The 21,875-nt window shown below is 39.6% G+C and overlaps 2 protein-coding genes and 2 long non-coding RNA genes across 8 annotated transcripts in view; 2 read left to right on the plus strand and 2 right to left on the minus strand.

Annotated features, from left to right (window-relative positions):
• Positions 1-21,875, plus strand: part of LOC127527034 (uncharacterized) — a 335,886-nt gene that overhangs the window by 301,732 nt on the left and 12,279 nt on the right. The gene's annotated exons all lie outside the window — the stretch shown is intronic.
• LOC114647810 (uncharacterized) overlaps positions 1-21,875 on the minus strand; it is a 195,898-nt gene that overhangs the window by 74,010 nt on the left and 100,013 nt on the right. The window lies entirely within an intron of this gene.
• LOC114642197 (uncharacterized) overlaps positions 1-21,875 on the minus strand; it is a 124,267-nt gene that overhangs the window by 52,365 nt on the left and 50,027 nt on the right. The gene's annotated exons all lie outside the window — the stretch shown is intronic.
• On the plus strand, positions 7,866-10,928 carry LOC114647815 (uncharacterized). The gene is made up of 3 exons (XR_007934387.1): positions 7,866-7,964; positions 9,647-9,679; positions 10,700-10,928. It is a non-coding gene; the product is annotated as an uncharacterized LOC114647815 (long non-coding RNA).

Genomic DNA, 21,875 nt, shown 5'->3' on the forward strand with positions numbered 1-21,875 from the left:
GACAGGTTAATCTTCTGATAAGACCAGTTACCTTTTCACCTCAGGTCAGATTATAAGTGATAAGAGGGCCAAGAAATTGATTCTCCCCTGTTGACAGTGACATCATTAATAATTAGGGTGTAGGAAATAAAGAGTGTCTCCTAAAATGAAAAATCATTTTCACTGTTTTCAGGGAATTCAAGTTCAGATTGTTAAGGGTGCACCAACAGGCCAGTCAGTCCACCTTACTCCGTTTTGGCATCTTATCCCTGTCTGTGATCAAACCAGACGGCGTGGTGTCATCAACAAATTTTAGCATTTTAACAGACAGGTCTCTGGAAGTGCAGTCATTGGTGTACAAACAGAAAAGACCAGGATAGGACACAGAACACAACCCTGAGGGGACCTGTGCTCAAGATCAGGAGCCCTGACTGATATTCACTCATCTTCATTGTCTCACATCTGTTACTTAGAAAGTCCAAGATGAAGAGACATGGGGAAAAGTCCACACTCATACTAAGAAGTTTGTTATGTGGAACTGAAATCCACAAATAATATCCTGGAGTAAGTAGCTGGAGAATCTAAATGCTGCAAGAAGTAGTGGAGAGCCATATTTACTGCGTCGTCAACTGTGTGGTAAGCAAACTGTAGCGGGTCAAGAAGAGAATCTGTGACAGATTAGAAATGCTGAAGAGTCAGACATTTAGATGACTTCATTGTTACAGATGTCAGTGGTATGGGCCTGTAATCATTTCGACTGAAAGTATTTGCTTCTTAGGCACATATTCATGTGCTGGTGCAGAGACGGCAGACACTCATTCTTGGCTTCTACTTATAGAGAGTGAATGCAGCCTTATCAGTCGTCAATACTGTCATTGGGAAAAGGTCTCTGGATGTGTGTCTGTTGTGACAGTTCTCCTACCACAAGATTTCATGTAACTGTGAACGTGTGTGTACTTATGTATGATAAGAAGGCTATAGAGTAAACAACTTAGGTTAGGTTAGGTTAGGTTAGGTTAGGTTAGGTTAGGTTAGGTTTCTTTATTTAGTCATGTTTACACAGGAAAACTTAAGGGTGTGTGTTCATATAATATTACTATAAATAATAACCACAGTAGTGCTAACTGTTATGTTCAAGACTTGAACCTGAGGGGCTTGTATTATTTGATGTGCATAAATCTACCCTATGCACACTGAATAATGAGCCAGATTATCTCTGGGAGTGCTACATTTCTGGGAGCTCACCTTGGATGACCGTTTTAATTGCTGTTATTTGCCAAATGATTTTATAAGTTTTCTTATGGACAATTTCTACATGTTTTTGAGTTACTAATGTGTAGCGTTGTGTGCAGCCTGCAGATCGTTTTCTTCGTGTATTAGTTCTCACCTGTGCACTCATAAAATGTATAACCACTATCGCAATTTTCCACAGTTTATTTTAATGTGAATATCTTTCTGTGGCAAACTGACAGTTTGGGTGATTACAAAGCACATCAGCAGTCAACACAAATTCTTTGCAACTTCTTTGCACAGTTGCTGCACACAAAATGGTGCCACTTTTCACAGTTTTCCTTTATCTTATCACAACTACATCTTCCTACTCGACATTGCACTGTTTGGCTGGCAGCAACAGGCACCCAAGGGGAATTTGAATCATAAGTGACTGTCTCATTCAATGCTGCAGACACCTTGACCATCATGTGGTTATTGCGAAGCTCTCATGCCAAGTCCATAAAACCCTGCCTTCTTTGTTGCTTAAGAGTTGTGAATTCAAAATGCACGGAGGTTAAATGCAACCAATTCTATCATTTTATAAAACACAGTGACAGGCCACCTGCATCTCCTTCCTTTCACTGTGTAGAGCTTTGCCATCTTGTCAATCACATCCACACCTACCTATGAAAGTCATAAACTGTTGGAATGGGAGTATAAAACAGCAAGCCTAACATCCAGATCATTCTGAAGGTGGGATGCGGGTGGAGTTTTTATAAGAGTAGGTGTTAAAAAAATAAGGAAAGTAATACGAGGGGTCAAGAGCTCCGTTGTTTTTACTTTCTTGTATACGAAGTATAGTAATCATGAAAATATTCGACCTTTGACATTTTGATGGATCTTGACGTTATAAACCTCCCTGAGTCCGAAAATACAGTTTTTTGGAATTACGTCTGTGTGTGTTTGTGTCTGTCTGTGTGTGTAAACACGATAACTCAAAAAAGCAACGAGATAGATGGATGAAATTTGGCATGTGGTTGTTACACCAAAATTGCAGATTTGTAATAACTTTTGGGCTAAATCCTTCAACAGGAATTGGTACTTTACCTGAACACAAACTCGTTTTGTTTTTTTTGGTTATTCATGCAGCTGCAGAGTCCAATTTATTCAACTTTACTTTTATAACAATTCAACAGTTCAATATATTATTCATTTGATTTGATTTGTTGTTGATGGTTCTTTAATGTACATAATATCTTTATATATAATACCTTACCGTGGCTGTTCGTTTGCCTGTCCAGGATTTAAATCACCTTTAGCTCGCAAACCGTTTGACTTATTGACCTGAAATTTGGTACATATATACTACATGACGTCTAGGGATCTGCACTAGCAATCGGAAGGTTGCCGGTTCGAATCCCGTAAATGCCAAAAGGGACTCTGCTCTGTTGGGCCCTTGAGCAATGTCCTTATCATGCAATTGCTGAGCGCTTTGAGTAGTGAGATAAGCGCTATATAAATGCAAAGAATTATTATTATTATCCTCTTTCAGGGTGATGATTGACATCCAAGGTTATTCCTTTTTTATTTTTATTTTATTTAATTGTAGAATCAACTCTTGGCAGTGGCCAGCAAGATGGCCACAAAGCACATGCGTACCGGCGCCTTTCTCATTCACTACCACCTTCTCCTACCTCTTTGCATCTTAAATCATTCTTAACCTTCCTCAGATTGAAGACTTAAGTGCCAACTTAAGTGAAAAATTAAAGAAAATGTACCCAGCAATTGCAACACAAACTTAATCAGTCAGTTAGTCAGTCATTATCCAGCCCGCTATATCCTAACACAGGGTCACCGGGGTCTGCTGTAGCCAATCCCAGCCAACACAGGGTGCAAGGCAGGAACAAATCCCAGGCAGGGTGCCATGCCACCGCAGTACACACATACACACACCAAGCACACACTACGGACAATTTAGGATCGCCAATGCACCTAACTTGCATGTCTTTGGACTGTGGGAGGAAATCCACGCAGACACATGGATACAATCATTGTCTTGCAGTTTAATCCTCAGATGTCCATCCTTATATATGAGAAGTATACGAGAAAGTCTAGGGGAGACCACTCTCAAGTTTTTGTATGTGTGATCACATAACCTTAAAGCAGGTAATAAGGTGTTTAATATAAATTTATAGGTGCATCTCAATAAATTAGAATATCATCGAAAAGTTATTTATTTCAGTAATTCAATTCAAAAAGTGAAACTCATATATTATACTAACTGTGTAAGCCTGTGCTGTAAAAAGCTCAGAGTCTTAGAAACTATTGAAATTGGCAGAAAAAAAATTGAAATGCAGAGATGTCAGGTAATTGAAGGGAATTACTCTAGGCGTCTCTCTCCTAGGAGGATTCATGTTGCATTAGTGGCGGGAGGAAAAGTAAAAGGGATACCATTTTGCCGACGATAGTGGTTAAGCGACTTTATCTTTCTTCTGAGGTTTCGTTTTTCTGAAGTGCTGGCCTCGCTTGTGTTATTAGCGACTAAGCGAGTTTTCTGTTTCCTCAGAGGTGGAGCCCTTAACCCGACTGCACCTCTCACTTCCGGGCCGGAGAGACAGACAGACACACAAACATAGACGTTTATATATAAGATAGATAGATTGATTATACATAGAGTGATATATTTCAAGTGTTTATTTCTTTTCATTTTGCTGATTATGGCCTACAGGTAATGAAAACTCAAAATTCAGTATCTCAGAAAATTAGAATATTACATAAGACCAATTAAAAAAAAAGATTTTAAATACGGAAATGGTGACTTACTGAAAAGTATGTCCATGTACGCACTTAATACTTGGTCGGGGCTCCTTTTGCATGAATTACTGCATCAATGCAGTGTGGCATGGAGGTGATCAGCCTGTGGCACTGCTGAGGTGTTATGGAAGCCCAGGATGCTTTGATTGCAGCCTTCAGCTCATCTGCATTGTTGGGTCTGGTGTCTCTCATCTTCCTCTTCATAGATTCTCTATGGGGTTTATGTCAGGCGAGTTTGCTGGCCAATCAAGCACAGTGGTCATTAAACCAGGTATTGGTACTTTTATTGAGATGCACCTTTAAGTATTTTTGGTGAAATGGAAACCTGCAGCTATTCCCATCCTCCATTTTTGTTCACTATTCATTAACTGTAGCCAATCAATTTCAGTTAGAAGAGTAACATAAACTCAGATTATGGGGTGATAATGCTCATTCCAGTCATATCTCACTCATTTGTTAACCAATTCAGTGTACACAGCAAATGCGACAATAGAACACAAAAACCAAGAGATGACCTGATGCGAATCTGACATTCAGCTTTCAGGTGGGGTTTCTGTTCCACTCCCCTACCACCATTTTTTCCAGAAAGGATTCAGTGTCTGATGCTTTGGTAATTGGAGTTCACCCTTTTGGTCTTGGTTTTTGGGAACCGCAATGCCAGTTTGTCAGTCTCAATGCACTGACCCAGCCTTACATGCAATCAAGTACGTTAGTTAAAACACCCCCACAGTTGCCAATGCAGCATACTTTTCAATCTCAGATCTACTTCACCACTGTGGGCTTGACAGTACAAAATGATTTATTCATTGCAGAGCCCACAAATGAGTCTGGAACTTACTCTAAGGAGGACGACGCATCCACCAGAGTGCCTCAAAGTTACCTTTCTGTCTGTCTTTTAATAATATCACCAGTAGAGATCAAGCCTTGATGTCAGCAGCTGACTCTTGTCCAATGATGTAAAAATTCAAGTCAAACACCCAAAAGTAGAATCAGGAGATGAAATTTCATAAGTGTTCAGAGGCAAAGACAAAGAGTAGTCAAAATCAAAGCAGAGGTGTGAAGAAAAAAAGAACAGGACATCCAGCAATTGAAGCCAAAACCAAACCTGGAATACTGGGGGCTGCATAATGCCCTATTAAATATGGAGATCAGACACCATGAACAAATAACTGGCAGTGGGCATTGTAACTATAAACAGTATTCCAGCATAAATATTATAACACTACAAAACGATGAGGGTTGCAGCCATAATGACTACTGCCTTTTCTCACCACAGATTGTTTTAACTTGAATAGGTCATTTTGACTCCATGTTTCTGATTTTTCCCAAGGTGCAAGAGAAGGCCATCCTGAATTTGTCCCTGACAGATGTTTCCTTTAGATGTTGTGGTGCAACCTCACTACTTGTGTTACTCTTCCATGTCTGGCCAGCAGAAGACTATGCCAGTATTAGATAAGCACACTGTGACCAGTAGAGGGCATCACTGAGCCTCAAGTCCTCAAACACAACAGCACCAACACAAGTCCCAGGTTCAATAAAAAGGTTTATTTTAAGAGAATACCCCCAAAGGTTATCCACAAGCACAAACTTAAGACATAATTTGCTCTTCTCCCTCTCCTTCTCCCTCTCCTTCTTCCTCTCCTTCCACTCCCTCTCAACTCTGGCTCCCTGTAGTGAAGTAGAGTAACTCTTTTCATCTACGACCCAGGAGTACTTCCAGTGCTCAGACATGATCCATTGGAAGTATTTCCAAGTCACATGGAAGTCCCAGTACACAGGAATGAAAAATTCACACAGAACCCCCTAGTAGCACCTACAGGGAAAAAAACAGGGGCTGTCCCACAGGACTACGAATCCCAGCATGACCTACAGTTGTCCAAATGTAAATCAAAACCCAGGGATGCTGCCACCTATCGTAACGGGTGAGCAAAGAATCCAGTCAAGTCATCTCTTCTTGTCACTTGTCTAATTTTTGTTATTTCTACCATTAAGGCAAACTATTTTTAGGTGGTACTCATTGTAGTTTTGTATTTAAACTTTGGGTTAGAATTTACATTACTATACATTTTTATTTTTACACTATTTCTTGTTCCACTGTGTACATTTCTAAACCTAGCCTGTCCTGAATTCTCTGTCCCCTCATTCCAAATTTTAAACAATCCTCAACTAACCTACTCATCACCAAAACATTGGTACCCCTCTGCTTCAGATGGAACCCATTGTGGTGGAACAGGTCCCATCTGTTCCAAAAGTAGTCCCAATGCTCCATAAACCTATACCCTTCTATCCTACACCAAAATATGAGCCACGCGTTAAGCCTTCTAATCTCCTCAGTCTTACCTGGATTGGCATGTGGCACAGGCAGAACTTCGGAGAAGACTACCTTGTCAGTTCTGATCCTCTGCCTGGTACCTACTTATGTATACGAGTACCATTTTGTTCAAGGATTTTGTAAAAAATAAATAAAATATAAAAAAAAATACTCAGGCATTAAACCATCAGTGTCCCTTTATGCCTTAACCCTTTAATGTCAGCCCCATTAATGTCCATTTCCTGCTATTTTGATTTAAATGACTATAACTTTATCATCCTTCACTGAATTTTCATGCTCTACCCCTCAAAATAAAGCTCATACAATTCTCTTTTAGAATGTTTACATCAGGAGAATTAGTCATGTTGTAGTCATATGTTGCACCAGAATAGGTTGCTAAATTCAGTAACATTATTATCAAAAAAATGTACTTTGAATGTTCATATTTTCATGGCTATTGAAATAAGCTTCCTAACACTGTAAAAGAGTCAGTGAATCTGTCAGAAACACCCAGAAAAAATGAATATGTACAGTTAGTATGTCTTGTTTTACTGTTCTGAAGCAGTACAAAAACAGGATTCTTTTTCTCCTCTTTTACTGCTTTCTAATACTGTATGTATCCATAGCGTAAATATCCATTATTGAAGGACCCTGGCCTGTGTATCATTTTGAAGGACATATTGTGCTCTGTCAGAACATGTAGAGGTGGTAAAGAAATTATACTGTGATTCCTAATTACGACACCATTAGTTGCAAGAGTTACAAAAAAGGAATATGTTCTGAAAATGAGAAAGTGGAAAACATAGAAGGTGGTATGTGGTGTCATTTAAAATCTGAAACTCCACTCGCGCACATTTAGTAGATAATAGCCTGTCCATGAAATTGTACACAATTCAATCAGGATGGTCAAGAAGTCCAGGTGTTATTGATGTGATGAAGCAATATGAACATCTTTGAAGGAAGAAAAAAAAATTGCAGAAACTCATGAATTTATTCTGTTTTTTTAAAAAAAATGAAACAATTTTCATTATTGCTTAGTCCTGATGGTGGGTCCAAAACATTGGGGCTGAGTTTAAAGGGTTAAAGTAAGGCAAATATCAGCAAAACTAATAAAGAAAATGGAGTGGTTCATTAATAAGTGTCCTGGCTCCTCTCTGGAGTTTATAAAGCATTTTACATAGTGAATAAATCACTATAGAAATGAAAAGTATTATTAAAGCTATAAAGTAATTTCAAAAAGATTGGTTTGTTAGGCATATACTATACATAGCAAGTGGAAGATATTTAAATAGTTTCAGAGTCTAGTTAAAGACAACAGGAGGGTCGTACTTTAATATGATATGAGAAAGCTAAACCGGTTTGCTTGCATGTTTGAATTATTTCAAATAAATTTCAGACATGCATAAGATGAGTAAATATCTTCAAGAGCCATGTGACTGGCAAAACACAACAAAGTAAAAGCTTTGGGCCAAATGGAGTGTTGACCAATCAGAAAAGGGCAAAAAATTAGATAAAAAGAGCAAAGTTTTAACCTGAGTGGTAGAAGTGTCCTGGCTGAGCTGGAGGTCAGAAGCACCAGACAGACTGAGTCTCATTGAGAAGCTGAAAAAAAATCAAGTTTACAAGTTTAACTTGTGTGTATTTCTGGGTAAGATTTATTTATTTATTATATAAGCTTGTAGCTAAGTTGTACATCTATGACTAAAACAACAGATAGATAGATAGATAGATAGATAGATAGATAGATAGATAGATAGATAGATAGATAGATAGATAGATAGATAGATAGATAGATAGATAGATAGATAGATAGATAGATAGATAGATAGATAGATAGATAGAAGTGGGGAAAAGACTTCATGGGAAGGATAGGAGCGGTCCTTTACAATACTGTGAGGTCTGAGAAGCAATACTGGATAATGTTGTCTTTAATGGAGTGCCGCAATGTCCCAATGATATTGTCTGCTCTCTGTAATATCTGTTTTAGGAAGTTGCAGTCAGAGACACTGCAGTTGCCAAACCAGGCGATGATGCAGTTAGTCAAAATGTCCCTGTAGAATGTGGTGAAAATAAGGGCAGTTAGGCTTGCCCTCCGTAGCTTTTAAATTGAAGTGGAGACGCTGCTGTGCCTTCTTTACTGTGGAGGTGGTGCTAATTACTAAGGTCAGTTGACAGGTGCACACCATTCCCAATGAAGCCTAACACCATTGCGTCATCAGCTGACAGACTTAATGATGGCGTTAGAGCTGTACACAGCTGTACAGTTGTGAGTCAGCAAAGTGAACAGAAATGGGACAAATAACACGGTCCTGGGGGAGCCCGTGCTTTGCGTAATGGTACTGGAGATGTTGTTTCTGATATGGACTTCCTGGGGACTCTCCGTAGTTAAGTCCATGTTCCAGATGCATAAGGATTAGTTGTAGCCTCGCAGACTCAGCTTCTGGGGGATGATGGTGTTGAATGCTGAACTTACTTCTATAAACAGACTTCGAGCACAAGTGTCTTGTTTGTCCAGATGGGACAGGGCCAGATGAAGAGTAGATGAAGTGGCTTCCTCACTGGAACAGGCAATGATTCATATTACAGTCTTTCAGTATAAAGTATACAGTACAGTATAAAGATCTATTAGATTTTACCATAATTATATTACTGTTGCAGCGTAATCTAATATTTTTGTACAGTTAAAGATATCTCAAGTACAAATACTTTATTTGCAATACTCGTAAGCCTTTTTGGCTCAGCTATGCTAATTTTTCTTTACTGAATTTGAATTTTAAATCTGTTAAATATTTTTTCTGTCATGAAAGTTTTCTTGTTTAGGTTCATTGATACCACTATGATTTACATTATAAAACCTTGTCTGTCCCAACCTTCTCCCCTATGTCACCATCCTTAATGCACAGTTTAAAAAGTACTTGGGCTACGCTAATAAATGCAAACATCCCCAGTGTTGCCAAGACTCTGCCATTACAAAACATATCTGAAACATCATAAATTTATGACACCCCTAAAAACATAGTTAAACTCCTCACATCCTTTGTGATTTATAGATTAATGAGTGTAATAGTCAGAATAATGGGTTGATGAGCTTTGATGGAATGAATGTTCCGCTTTTACCAAAATTGTTCTAATGTTCTAATCTCTTACAGCAGCGTTTCCCAAACGGTGAGTCGCGACCCTGCACGAAAGTACAATGCTGGGTCACCTAAAACATTTTTGAAAACCTAAATGTTTCGTTTTTGGGTTTTTGTTTTTTCACGAAACTCTAAAATATAAATAAATAACTTTGAACCAACTTGGATTAATTTTTTTTTTGCTTTTCTCTTTCAGGTAACTGACTACTGTCCAATAGCTGCAATAATGGTGAGTGACTTAAACATATCTAACGTTGAAACAGCTATCTGTGTTGGGGCATCTCAGTACTTGTTTAGACTGAAGCATTGATTTTTATGCTACTGCATTGTATCTAATGTTTCAGTTTTCCTCTCAGTTTCTATTTTGAATTATTTTTTTTTTGTTGAACTGTTGTAAGCAAAGAGAAACGACACAGAAAAGGGTTTGGGGTTCTGGTTTTCTCTCAAACAATAAAATTAATATAAACCTTTTCTGCCGGGTGTTTGGCATCGTGTTGATTTACTTCCATATTTATGTGAGAACTCCTCCCAAGAAGTTACTACTATCATACAAGCAAACAGAAAACACATCCTTAGCTCAAGAAACACAATACCCGGAATATGGATGAAATTATTATTTTCCAATCCCTTTAGCATTGTAAACATGGAAACTATGTTTATAAAAATAAAAATATCAAAATATTTGCCACTTCAAAGTGAGCATTCGGAAAGGCTTTTATTTCCGGTGGTGCTCCATGCCCCATTGCCATCATTATAAAACACAAATGTGGGTAAGAACTTTATTTTAATTTTTGAATCAGAATCAGAACCACATTTATTTTCATACATGTACAAAGAATTTTTATAGAAAACTTTTAACTTTAGACTGCAATGTCATAAAGCAAATGGTTACATACCATGGTTGTCAAGAAATAACATCAACTTGAAAAATGCCAAAGTTATTCTTTAACTGCTAAATAACGGATTATACCGTATAACAAAGACTGTATAATAAAGTTGTGTGGTGGGATTTTTCATCTCACAGTATATCACAAAAATTGACAATATCCTGTTTCATATTTTTTTGTCAGTATTTTCGAAAATGTTTTTATTAAATGCTCCTATACATTTTATGTTTTGATAATCGTTAAATATTTGTATTTTCTGTTGTCAAAAATATAAATGTTACTATTAATAATATGAACACAGTAACTAGTACATGTTACAATTAATATATATATATATATGGGTTTTTGTCTTTCATTTGCAGCCCATAGTAAGTTCACTTGGCCCGCTGGACATGTACATCGATAAGCAGGAGGGAGTTGCTCTGAAGGCTGATAATGGAAACTTCTTGAGCTGCATAGGAACTAATGAGTCGATGTACCTTGAACCTGCAAAAGCAAACAAAGACCAGTGGTGCAAATTTCAAGTCTCAAAATGCCCAGATGGGAAAGTCCTTCTGAAAGATCCAAGGGGAAAATATCTGAGTAGATATGATGAAGGTGGCATTCAGTACATTAGACCAATGAAGTCTTCCCCAGATGATTACTGTAAATTTAGTGTCTTTACTGACAACAATAAGATCCTCCTCAGAGCTGACAATGGATTGTATGTGAGTAGAATACAGAGAGAGAGACAGAATATCGAGGCAGCAAAAGAAGGGCCAGATGAGTGTTGTAAATATGACGTAAGCATTGGCGATGTTGTCGAACCATCTTTTACAATCCTCAGTATTGAAGTCAAAGATTTTCAGCCAGACAAAATCAAAACACCTACTGCTGTAACAGAACAAGCCTACACTAACAATACCAGCATTAATCAAAGTCACACTTTCAAACTGTCTTGGACTGACAGAACCAGTGAAACGACCACCTGGAACCACGCTTGGGGTTTCAGTTCAACGTTGTCTTTTGATGTACTATTTGTAAAGTGTAGTGCCACAGTGTCTTACAATGGATCATATCAGAAATCCTCTACCTTGGAGAAGACAATAACAGTTGCTGATGAGACCACAATTACTGTTCCATCAAAGAAAAAGGTTGTGGCTCAGTTAATTGTTAACAAAAATGATAATGCTGTTGTTCCATTTAGAGCTAAAATTAAGAAAATCGATTGCAATGGCACTGAAACAATCATAACTGAAGAGGGAACTTGGAAAGGAATTTTATACACTAATGTGACTATTGACGCATCAGAACAGCCAATATAGAAGGAGGTTTAGGGACAGGCTTACTTTCACATGTTTGGTAAATCATTTTATTTGAATTCCAACTGCAGCTTTTTAGAATTACAAACAGATTCTGAAGATACATGAACACAAATATAATTGTTACTATTTTAACCTGTCATATGCTTTCATTGCATGATCTTCTTATTCTTACATTTGCACAATTTCCTCACGCAAGCTCTTGTGTCCCTCAGACTAAATCTAAGAACTTAAAAAATTACATTGTTGATTTCAAAAAAGCTAACAACCGCTTTATTTGATTTGATTTTCCATCCATTTTCTGAATCTTCTACTTCCAGTATATGTCACAGGGTGTCGGATCACATGACAGATGCATTGGGCAGCCAAGCCACAATGACATACACATTGGGATACCAACATAAAAACTACACATCCTTCAAAAACAGCTTTGTCTACTTCCACAAAATTTTGTATTTACTTTATTTTTCATGCAATTTGAAATGTAGGCTTCATGAAGTTTCAAGAATTGCATTGAGGAGTCGTACTCGGAAGAACCAACACCACAAAAACCAGTCATGACTCCAGAACAGCTGAATGGACGTTCATGTCTGTATACTACAATTAACTTAACTTCACTTATAGAGTTCATTTAGGTTTAAACATTTCATCATTAATAGGTGTTAGGGAATATGATTTTAAGATGTAATAGAAATAATCAAGATTGTTGCTTCAGGGCGTTTTAGATATCTTTGTTTCCTTTTAAGTTTCTCTGTTAAAATCATTTTCTGAATGATGGCTGCAGCATAGAATTGTGACTTTGCAGCATAGAAGTGTGACTTTTACAATTTTTATTTTGTCTTACTTGAACTTCTGATCTCGATTAAACTTGTAGTTAACCACAAAGAACTGGACATGTCTAGCAGACAGATGACATTAGAAATGAAAACCGCAAATGGGCAATCGGTCAACATTTCAATGGTAAACTGGTCCTTTTTCTGGACTTTCTTCCATTTTAAAAGCGAAGTCCTTGAATCTTTGACTACCTTCGAGTGTGAACACCTTGTGAACATGTACTAATATAGTCTGGCAAGATGACATAGGGCTACTCACCTTGGCCCTAACACCCTTTAAAATGTCAACAACTACAAGTGAAACCACAAAGAGGAAAAACACAAAGATCAGAAGATTCATACTGTGCAGAAACGCAAGAGAAGAGCCTCACCGAACGTTGTCACACCTCAGCCATCTGTGACAGTTCCTAGAAATATCCTGGTTTTACGGTGTGATTTTTACCAGAATTATTTGCCTTTTTATTTGCTTCTGATTATGGCATATTTAGCATGTTAAATCTATATTGAGTGAATAAACATTTCTTATCTTCTCCGCATGCTGGCATTTGATATTTACTTTATTCTGCCGCCTGGGTTGTAAATGAATAAAGAGGAGATGTCCTCTAAAAGGGACAGAAGTATCCAGCTGCAGCAAGGACAGCTTTTAGCCTCTGACAGATCTGCGTACCTCAGACACTGTGAAGCCCGCAAAGAGAAGCTTATTACAGAAGCACAAGCATTCATTCTGGAAGAATGGAAAACTTTTGCCTGTTTGTATTAAAGTTGTCTTTGCTTAAACTTTCAGTCACCATTACTATACGATACTATTCTTAACACTAAAATCTACCCTTATATGTTTTTTTAGATAATGACTAAAACTAAACGAAAACAGGCCATTCAGACCAACAAAGCTTGCCAGTCCTATCCACTTAATTATTCCAAAATAAATGAGTTTTGAAGGTCCCTAAAGTCCAACTGGCTACCACACAACTAGGTCACTTATTCTATGTGTCTGTAGTTATCTGAGTGAAGAAAAGAAGTTTCCAATGGTGTCCCCATGTTCTTGATGAACTCATTTTAAAGTCGCCGTCTCGATCCACTAGACTAATTCCTTTCATAATTTTAAGCAATCATGTCTCCTCTTAATCTTCTTTTACTTAAACTGAAAAGGCTCAGTTCTTTTAATCTTTCCTCATAACTCATCCCCTATTGTCCTGAAATCAATTCTTCTCTGGACATTTTCTAGAGATTCTATGTCCTTGTTTTAGCTTGGAGATCAAAACTGATACACAGTACTGAGACACATTACTCCAATTGAGGCTTCACCAGTGCATTATGAAACTTGAACATGACCTCCTTGGACTTGTACTCTACACGTTGTGCTTTATAACTCACCATTCTGTTAGCCTTCTTAATTGCTTTTGAACACTGTGTGGATCATTAAATTCACCAGCACCTGTACTCAGTATGACGCATATGAAAGCGTGCACTGCCATAATCACCAAGGATAAAATCTCCAGCTGTTTCCCTTCAGGATACTGCTCAGTCAGATGATTTCTTAAACACTGTTTGTGGTTTTAATGGACAGGTTCTTAAGGTGCAGCCAAGGTTGTGAGGGTGTCCAACTAGGTAGGCTAGGGGTGCAGATAATGTTGTCCCTTTTGCCTCTTCTAACTGTGAACTTCGGCACATACTGTACTTTAGTAGTTAGCTACTGATTATGAAAAGGTTTCAATGAGGATCACAACCTCCAATTCTGATGTCATGGTTCTCTTTCCAAAAAGGATGAATTGGTTTCTCTAGGTTTGGGGGGAGCAACTGTCTTTATAGAAGGAGTGCAAGTATTTTTGGACCTTGATCACGCGTGATGGAAAACTGGATAGTGAGATCAACAAGTGGATTGGAGTGACTACAATTGCACTGCCTACACAGTACCCATTTATGATGATGAGGAGGGAAATGAATCTCAAGACCAAATGCTTTTCTGGTTTATCTACATCCCTATCCTCAGCTAGGGACAAGCAGCAGAAGCAAGGTTTCTTCATAGTACAGCTGGACTGACACTTTGTGATAGGGTGAGGCACTCAGCAATTCAGGAGAGTCTCAGAGTAGAGTCACTGCTCCTGCTACTTGAGAGGAGCCAGTTGAGGTACTTTGGGCATTTCATACAGATGTTCCCCGGATTACGCACCCTAGAGCTGCTAGGGGCTTGTCCCACTGGGAATTCCCCAGAAAGAGCTGAAATCTGTAGCTAGGGACAGTGAAGTCTGGGCTGACCTGCTTGGCCTCCTGCCAAAGTGGCTTCAGAAACGAGATAAGATGAGCGGCAAAAAATTTTAAATAACCTGCTGGGGATATAAAACTGCCCAAAAAAATTAAAGGAACACTTTGAAAACACATCAGATCTCAATGGGAAAAAAATCATGTTGTATATCTATACCGATATATACTGTACTGGGTAATGTGTTAGGAATGAAAGGATGCCACATTGTTTGTTGGAAATGAAAATTAACAACCTATAGAAGGCTGAATTCAAAGACACCTCGAAAATCAAAGTGACAAAATGATGCAGTAGGTGGGCTAGTCCATCTTGCTGAAATTTCATTGCAGCAATTCCAAATCATATATGCATGCCTGACAATGTTGGGGTGTGGGCGGGGGGGGGGCATGTTCCTAATGAGATGACAGATGAAGTCCTGGGGGATCTCCTCCCAGATTTGGACCAGGGCATCACTGAGCTCCTGGTCAGTTTGAGGTGCAACCATGCGATGTCAGATGGACCGAAACAAAATGTGTGGGGGCCAGTCAATGGTATCAATTCCTTCATCGTCCAGGAACTGCCTGCATACTCTCACCACAAAAGGCCTGGCATTGCTGTGCACCAGTAGAAACCCAGGACCCACTGCACCAGCATAGGGTCTGATAATGGGTCCAAGGATTTCATCCAAATACCTAATGGCAGTCAAGGTGCCATTGTCTAGCATGTAGAGGTCAGTGCATCCCTCCATGGATATGCCTGTCTAGACCATCACTGACCCACCACCAAACCAATCATGCTGAACAAGGGTGAACCTGCTCTCATCTGCCAATTCTGGAATTCTATGACAAATGCCAATCGAGCTCCACGGTGCTGGGCGGGCATGAGCACAGGGCCCACAAGAGGACTTCAGGCCCTCAGACCACCCTCATGAAGTCTGTTTCTGATTGTTTGATCAAAGACATTCACACCAGTAGCCTGCTGGAGGTCATTTTGTAGGGCTCTGGCAGTGTGCATCCTGTTCCTCCTTGACCAAAGGAGCAGATATAACGGTCCAGCTGATGGGTTTAGGACCTTCTACGAGAGGCCCTGTCCAGCTCTCCTAGAGTAACTGCATGTCTCTTGGAATCTCCTCAATGCCTTTGAGACTGTGCTGGGAGACACAGCAACCCTTCTGGCAATGGTACATATTGATGTACCACCCTGGAGAAGTTGGACTACAGTACCTGTGCCACCTTTGTAGGGTCCAGGTATGTCCTCATGCTACCAGTAGTGACACTGACCGTAGCCAAACATAAAACTAGTGAAAAAACAGATAAGGAAGGAAAAATGTCAGTGGCCTCGACGTGGCGCTCCATATTCCTGAACGTATCGACAAGTGTTTCGAGGGTGTATGTTTTCCTTCAGATTTTCCACAGTGCAAGGCTTGTACCGATAGACTTTTCCTTTGAGCATATCCAAAGGAAAAAGTCTGGTGGTGTCAGATCCAGCGACTGTGGTGGCCAAAGCCCCTTTGAAATTACACTGTTGCTGAAAAAAGACTCAATTTCTGCCATGCTTATTGCTGATGTGTGAGACGTTGCTCCAACATGGAATTCTTACCATGAATTACAGTATATATGTGCATTGTTCACAATGATCTCTGTTGTTGAAAGAACTGGAAAACTGGCATTTAGCTCTCCTGTTTTTCCATCGATGCACACAACAGTCACATAGCCATCTGGACAATCCTAAAGGCATGCTTAGAACAATGTCCACTCCATAATATATGAGGGGGGGTTGAGAAATTTTCTTTCCCTTGTTGCAAGAATTTTTAATTAATATTCCACAGTAGGTAGAAACATAACTTTAGGAAACACTTTCCGTAAACTTCAGATATTTCACATGGATCCCATAATCCAAACTTTCTGAGGAAGTCAAATGAACAATTTGCAGTCAAATTCACCAGAGAAGTTCAAAAACATTAAGACAGGTAACAAGGCATTTAATATAATATACATATTTATTGGTAAAAATGATATCAGAAGTTATTATCATACTCCATTATTATTGACTACTCATGAATTGTTGTCAGTCAATTCCAGTTTGGAGAGTCTTACAACCTCAGATAATTCATATTTCCAGTCATATCTCACTGAGGTACGAACCAATCAGTGTACGCAGCAAATTAGACAATGTCACCCACAAACAGCTGAGGCGCTACCCTCACCTTTCCAAATTAGATAACACAAGTGTATCTTGACAGCTTTCTCAGAAAGTCACAAATAAGAAAAATTAGACACCCTCCAAACCACAAGTGTATCTTGTTATCCTTTCATGAAAATTACAAACAAGAAAAGAACCAAGTATGGGAACACATTCCGCTCAATCTATACATATAAAGGAGAGTTGGGATCCGTGTGACTGTGTTTGTGGAGGGACGGAGAGTTAAGGCAGGTGTTGGAGTCACGTGATCATCTCCCATCCCATTCACCTCATTTCATTCACTTCATTTTGCTCCGAGCTGAGCTCCTCAGCTGACGCGGTCTTGCCGTCCTTTGTCCTTTACTGATTTACTGTTTAGTAGATGCGGTACTTACTGAATAGTATTTTTTCCTTTAGTGGTTCTACTTAGTGTTTCTTAGTGTTTAGTAGATGCGGTGTGCCGGTTTTCCCGGCGGTGTTGCGGTTTAGTGTTACTTTCTACTTCGTTTTTGTACTTTAGTGTTTAATAATAAATATTAGTAATTCATTACATTTATATAGTACTTTTCTCAGTACTCAAAGCACTAAAATAGTGAGTGATACTTAGCTGATAGCAGTGTAGAAGCAGCACAGCACAACGGAGCCAGTAGGACAGGCGGGTGTGGTAGCGTAGGTGAGCGGCGAAAGCAAGCAGCAGAAAGCACATCAGGAGGAGGAAGCAGGATTTGGATGTTCCAATACACAGCCATAAACAGTAACGCGTGGTAATTTCAGGCTGATCGCCCCGGAGCCATAAGCCATAAACCAGGTTAGTATGAACATCAGATCAGTTCCCGGTCGTAGGGTACTGTAAGATGAAACGGAAGCAGATCAGCATAGCGAATATAATCACGGAGACAGATCATCCCGAGGTGCTAGATCGCCAGGTACAAAGAAATGTTCGTAGGTCTCGTCCCATGATCCACAGACTCAGCTGTTCCCAGTAAAGTGGAGTCCATAAAATCTGTAAATATTAAGCCAAATCCATGCAATTCGAGTCAGCTGTATCCACGAACTATACGTACAGTAAACAAAATAAAACAAGCATAAGAAAGTGCAGAATTAAGGTGAATTTTCTGAAAAGTGTTGTTAACAGGGAGGAGCAGCAACAACAAGTGTGCACCAGCATCCCCTCACCTGCTATAATAAAGCAGTTATAATAAAGAAGTTTAGTAGACTTTTACTTTATCTCATTTAGTGTTCTTCCCGGGGGTGTTGCCGTTTTGTAGTGTTAGTGTCTACTTAGTGTTTGTGTTTAGTGTTATGGAAGGAGTGATCTTACCACTGTCAGATTTTGCAATGAATGAGTTGGTAAATAATGATTATTTATCAACAGATCACACGAGCAAATTCAACGAAATTTTAGCTGCGCATACAATTTTCCAACCTCAAGAGGTTTTGCTAATGTGGACTCCTGACATACCTATAATGCTCATTCCACAAAATGCAAAACATATTCAAATATTACCTGCTGCAGCTACTGAATGAGTGACTCACTGGGTGTGTACCTATTATGATGGTGCTGTAATTCATGTATATGACAGTTTAAACGCTGATAAAAAATTCAACCTCACCGAAGAGCAGCTTCGTTTCCTTCATGCTTTGTTTCCTTACAAACCTCCCATAGTTTATGAAGACACACAGCAACAATTAAATCATAAAGATTCTGTTGTATTCTCAAAATGCATTTGCTGTGTGTATTTGTTTAGGTATTGACCCAAGTGATCAAGTTTTTACTATTTCTTCAATGCGAAATCACTTACAAATAATTTTTTTTACTCGACAATTGCTTCCATTCCCTGTCGAAAGTAGCCGATGAGCGACACCAGTTACAAGTATTCAGTGCGTTCAAAGACCTGTACGAAGTACGGCCACTAACACAGTCACTCATAAAAGGGGAGATAACGCGGTGCAGGAAATGGGTATTGAAACTACCTTGGAAGACATGCAATCAACGAGGCGATTAAACAGATCTCAAGAGATGTCTTCTAGGTTGGGGAAAAAAAGCGCTTGGCTGCCAAAACCATGTATATATACATATATATATATATATATATATATATATATATTGTCATGGATGAGCGGGGACACTGCCCGGCCGGGACGCCTGGACAGACCCCGAGTTAGACGATACTTCTCCTCAGCCACGAGAGGGCAACTGCCCGGGCCTAATTGGGGGCCACAGGAATGAAGCCAGGACACTCACCACTATGAGAAGACGTGGCCGCCGCCAGGGGGCGCCCGGACAGTTAGGGAGTCCTGGATGGCAGCACTTCCGCCACACTAGGAAGTGCTGCCGGAAGTAATCCCAAGGGCACCCGGTATGCTTCCAGGTGCTCTCCTGACACGTCCGCCACACCAGGAAGGGATGTCAGGGGGAGCACCTGGGGCTCATCTGGGTGATAATAAAAGGGGCCGCCTCCCTCCACTAAGAGAGCCAGAGTTGGGAGGAAGAAGATGAAGCTTGTGAAGAGGGCGAGAGGAGGTCGAAGGTGAAAGAGAAAGAGAAGAAGAAGAGAAAGAAGAAGAAGAGAGAAAGAGAGAGAAGGTTGAAGGTGAGAAGAGGAGAAAGAGAAAGAGAAGACGAAAGAGTTGGTGAAGGAAGGCATTGTGGTGCTAAAAGAAAATAAAAGAAGTGTGTTTGGACATTCTGGTGTCTGTCTGTCTGTGTCTGGGGCGTATGCTTTCCACAATATATATATAATACTAGCAAAATACCACGCTTCACAGCGGAGAAGTAGTGTGTTAAAGAGGTTATGTAAACATATATATACATAAACATATATACTTATATATACATATCTACATATACACATATCTACATATACAGTGGTGTGAAAAACTATTTGCCCCCTTCCTGATTTCTTATTCTTTTGCATGTTTGTCACACAAAATGTTTCTGATCATCAAACACATTTAACCATTAGTCAAATATAACACAAGTAAACACAAAATGTACTTTTTAAATGATGGTTTTTATTATTTAGGGAGAAAAAAAATCCAAACCTACATGGCCCTGTGTGAAAAAGTAATTGCCCCCTTGTTAAAAAATAACCTAACTGTGGTGTATCACACCTGAGTTCAATTTCCGTAGCCACCCCCAGGCCTGATTACTGCCACACCTGTTTCAATCAAGAAATCACTTAAATAGGAGCTGCCTGACACAGAGAAGTAGACCAAAAGCACCTCAAAAGCTAGACATCATACCAAGATCCAAAGAAATTCAGGAACAAATGAGAACAGAAGTAATTGAGATCTATCAGTCTGGTAAAGGTTATAAAGCTATTTCTAAAGCTTTGGGACTCCAGCGAACCACAGTGAGAGCCATTATCCACAAATGGCAAAAACATGGAACAGTGGTGAACCTTCCCAGGAGTGGCCGGCCGACCAAAATTACCCCAAGAGCGCAGAGATGACTCATCTGAGAGGTCACAAAAGACCCCAGGACAACGTCTAAAGAACTGCAGGCCTCACTTGCCTCAATTAAGGTCAGTGTTCACGACTCCACCATAAGAAAGTGACTGGGCAAAAACGGCCTGCATGGCAGATTTCCAAGACGCAAACCACTGTTAAGCAAAAACATTAGGGCTCGTCTCAATTTTGCTAAGAAACATCTCAATGATTGCCAAGACTTTTGGGAAAATACCTTGTGGACTGATGAGTCAAAAGTTGAACTTTTTGGAAGGCAAATGTCCCGTTACATCTGGCGTAAAAGGAACACAGCATTTCAGAAAAAGAACATCATACCAACAGTAAAATATGGTGGTGGTAGTGTGATGGTCTGGGGTTGTTTTGCTGCTTCAGGACCTGGAAGGCTTGCTGTGATAGATGGAACCATGAATTCTACTGTCTACCAAAAAATCCTGAAGGAGAATGTCCGGCCATCTGTTCGTCAACTCAAGCTGAAGCGATCTTGGGTGCTGCAACAGGACAATGACCCAAAACACACCAGCAAATCCACCTCTGAATGGCTGAAGAAAAACAAAATGAAGACTTTGGAGTGGCCTAGTCAAAGTCCTGACCTGAATCCAATTGAGATGCTATGGCATGACCTTAAAAAGGCAGTTCATGCTAGAAAACCCTCAAATAAAGCTGAATTACAACAATTTTACAAAGATGAGTGGGCCAAAATTCCTCCAGAGCGCTGTAATAGACTCATTGCAAGTTATCGCAAACGCTTGATTGCAGTTTTTGCTGCTAAGGGTGGCCCAACCAGTTATTAGGTTCAGGGGGCAATTACTTTTTCACACAGGGCCATGTAGGTTTGGATTTTTTTTTCTCCCTAAATAATAAAAATCACCATTTACAAACTGCATTTTGTGTTTACTTGTGTTATATTTGACTAATGGTTAAATGTGTTTGATGATCAGAAACATTTTGTGTGACAAACACACAAAAGAATAAGAAATCAGGAAGGGGGCAAATAGTTTTTCACACCACTGTATACATATATATATATACATATACACATCCACATATATATACATATATAAACATATATATACACATACATATACACACATACATACATACACACACACACACATATATATATATATATATATATATATATATATATATATATATATATATATATATATACACATACATACGTGTTGTGAGGGTCTGCTGGGAACGTCTGGCAGAGCCCCCTGTCAGAAGTAGCTTCAACTCCCACCTCCGGCACAACTTCGACCACATCCCGAGGGAGGTGGGGGACATTGAGTCCGAATGGGCCATGTTCCGTGCCTTAATTGTTGAGGCAGCTGACCGGAGCTGTGGCCGTAAGGTGGTCGGTGCCTGTCGTGGCGGCAATCCCCGAACCCGCTGGTGGACACCGGCGGTGAAGGATGCCGTCAAGCTGAAGAAGGAGTCCTACGGGACCCTTTTGTCCTGTGGGACCCCGGAGGCAGCTGATAGGTACCGGCAGGCCAAGCGGAATGCG

This window comes from Erpetoichthys calabaricus, chromosome 3 (assembly GCF_900747795.2).
Source record: "Erpetoichthys calabaricus chromosome 3, fErpCal1.3, whole genome shotgun sequence".
In the NCBI taxonomy this organism is placed as follows: Eukaryota; Metazoa; Chordata; class Cladistia; order Polypteriformes; family Polypteridae; genus Erpetoichthys; species Erpetoichthys calabaricus.